At 45.2% G+C, this 2,701-nt stretch overlaps 1 pseudogene; it reads left to right on the forward strand.

The window, feature by feature from the left end:
* The first annotated feature begins 865 nt into the window (after positions 1-865).
* On the forward strand, positions 866-2,396 carry LOC145520424 (heterogeneous nuclear ribonucleoprotein K pseudogene; annotated as a pseudogene).
* The last annotated feature ends 305 nt before the right edge of the window (positions 2,397-2,701 follow it).

Raw genomic sequence — 2,701 nt, forward strand, 5'->3', positions numbered from 1 at the left:
CCAACAAAAGGAACACATTTGAGTCAGTTCTAATAAAGTGGATGAACCTAGAGCCTATTATAGAGTGAATTAAGTCAGAAAGAGAAAAACAAGTATCATATACTAATGCATATATATGGAATTTGAAAGATGATACTGATGAACCTATTTTCAGGGCAGCAATGGAGACGCAGACAAAGAGAACAGACTATGGACACGGTGGGAGTAGGGGAGGAGGAGAGGGTGGGATGCACCGAGAGTAACATGGAAATATACATTACCACACATAAAATAGACAGCCAGTGGGAATTTGCTGTGTGACTCGGGAAACTCAACCTGGGGCTCTGTAACAACCTAGAGGAGTAGGATGGGGAGCGATGTTCAAGAGGGAGGAGACACTTTTAGACTGATTATTCATGTTGATGTTTGGCAGAAACCAACACAATACTAGGAGAAGGCAATGGCACCCCACTCCAGTACTCTTGCCTGGAAACTCCCATGGACGGAGGAGCCTGGTGGGCTGCAGTCCATGGGGTCGCGAACAGTCGGACACGACTGAGCGACTTCAGTTTCACTTTTCCCTTTCATGCACTGGGGAAGGAAATGGCAACCCACTCCAGTGTTCTTGCCTGGAGAATCGCAGGGACGGCGGAGCCTGGTGGGCTGCCGTCTATGGGGTCGCACAGAGTCGGACACAACTGAAGCGACTTAGCAGCAGCAGCAACAACAACACAATACTGGAGAGCAATTATCCTTCAATGAAAAATAAATTAAAGGAGTGGGGGCCTACGCTTGTTCTCTGTCTAGCTGTGCCCGGCTGAGGCCATGCGGCGGCATAGGGACGGTACCTTTGCCGGGCTACTACAGCACTAGCGTTATCAGTTGGTCCCGCCCAGAACACTTCAGTTCTGCCCTGGAAGGATATATTTAATAACGGATTGGTGTGTCCCTTGAATACAAGAAAATGGAAATGAAACAGCCAGAGGAAACCTTTCCCAACACCGAAACCAATGGCGAATTTGGTAAACGCCCTGCTGAGATACGGAAGAGAAACAAGCTTTTAAAAGATCTAGAAACACTGATGAGATGGTTGAATTACGCATTCTGCTTCAGAGCAAGAACGCTGGGGCAGTGATTGGAAAAGGAGGCAAGAATATTAAGGCTCTCTGTACAGACCAGAATGCCAGTGTTTCAGTCCCAGACAGCAGTGGCCCTGAGCGCACATTGAGTATCAGTGCTGATATTAAAACGATTGGAGAAATTCTGAAGAAAATCATCCCTACCTTGGAAGAGGGCCTGCAGTTGCCATTACCCACTGCAACCAGCCAGCTCCCGCTTGAATCTGATGCTGTGGAATGCTTAAATTACCAACACTATAAAGGAAGCGACTTTGACTGCGAGTTGAGACTGTTGATTCATCAGAGTCTGGCAGGAGGAATTACTGGAGTCAAAGGTGCTAAAATCAAAGAACTTTGAGAGAACACTCAAGACAACAATCAAGCTTTTCCAGGAATGTTGTCCTCAATCTACTGACAGAGTCGTTCTTATCAGAGGAAAACCTGATAGGGTTGTAGAGTGCATAAAGATCATCCTTGATCTTATATCAGAGTCTCCCATCAAAGGACGTGCTCAGCCTTATGATCCCAATTTTTATGAAGAATCCTATGATTATGGTGGCTTTACAATGATGTTTGATGATCGCTGTGGACGTCCTGTGGGATTTCCCATGCAGGGAAGAGGTGGTTTTGACAGAATGCCGCCTGGTTGGGGTGGGCGTCCCATGCCTCCCTCCAGAAGAGATTATGATGATATGAGCCCTCGTCGAGGACCTCCTCCACTTCCTCCTGGACGAGGTGGCCGGGGTGGTAGTAGAGCTTGGAATCTTCCTCTTCCACCACCACCACCACCTAGAGGAGGAGATCTAATGGCCTATGACAGAAGAGGAAGACCTGGAGACTGTTACGATGGCATGGTTGGTTTCAATGCTGATGAAACCTGGGACTCTGCAATAGATGCATGGAGCCCATCAGAGTGGCAGATGCTTATTAGCCACAGGGTGGCTCTGGATATGATTATTCCTATGCAGAGGGACGTGGCTCATATGGTGATCTTGGTGGACCTATTATTACTACACAAGTAACTATTCCCAAAGATTTGGCTGGATCTATTACTGGCAAAGGTGGTCAGCGGATTAAACAAATCAGTCATGAGTCAGAAGCTTCTATCAAAATTGATGAGCTTTTATAAGGATCTGAAGATCGGATCATTACCATTACAGGAACACAGGACCAGATACAGAATGCACAGTATTTGCTGCAGAACAGTGTGAAGCAGTATGCAGATATTGAAGGATTCTAATGCAAGATATTTTTTCTTTTTTATAGTGTGAAGCAGTATTCTGGAAAGTTTTCCTAAGACTAGTGAAGAACTAAAGGAGTCCTGCATCTTTTTTTTTTTTTTTTATCTGCTTCTGTTTAAAAAGCCAACATTCTTCTGCTTCATAGGTGTTCTGCATTTGAGGTGTAGTGAACTCTTTGCTATTCACCAGATGTAATGTTTTAGTTCCTTACAAACAGGGTGGGGGTGGGGGAGGGTGTGCAAAAACTAACAATGAAATTTTGAAACAGAAGCAGAGTGAGTGAATTTTAATTTTTCCTCATTGTTGGTGGTTTAAAGAAGTCCCCCCATGTAATTATTGTGAACACTTTGCTTTGTGGTCACT

This window comes from Giraffa tippelskirchi, chromosome 9 (assembly GCF_054371585.1).
Source record: "Giraffa tippelskirchi isolate mGirTip1 chromosome 9, T2T-mGirTip1v1.2.pri, whole genome shotgun sequence".
Taxonomy (NCBI): domain Eukaryota; kingdom Metazoa; phylum Chordata; class Mammalia; order Artiodactyla; family Giraffidae; genus Giraffa; species Giraffa tippelskirchi.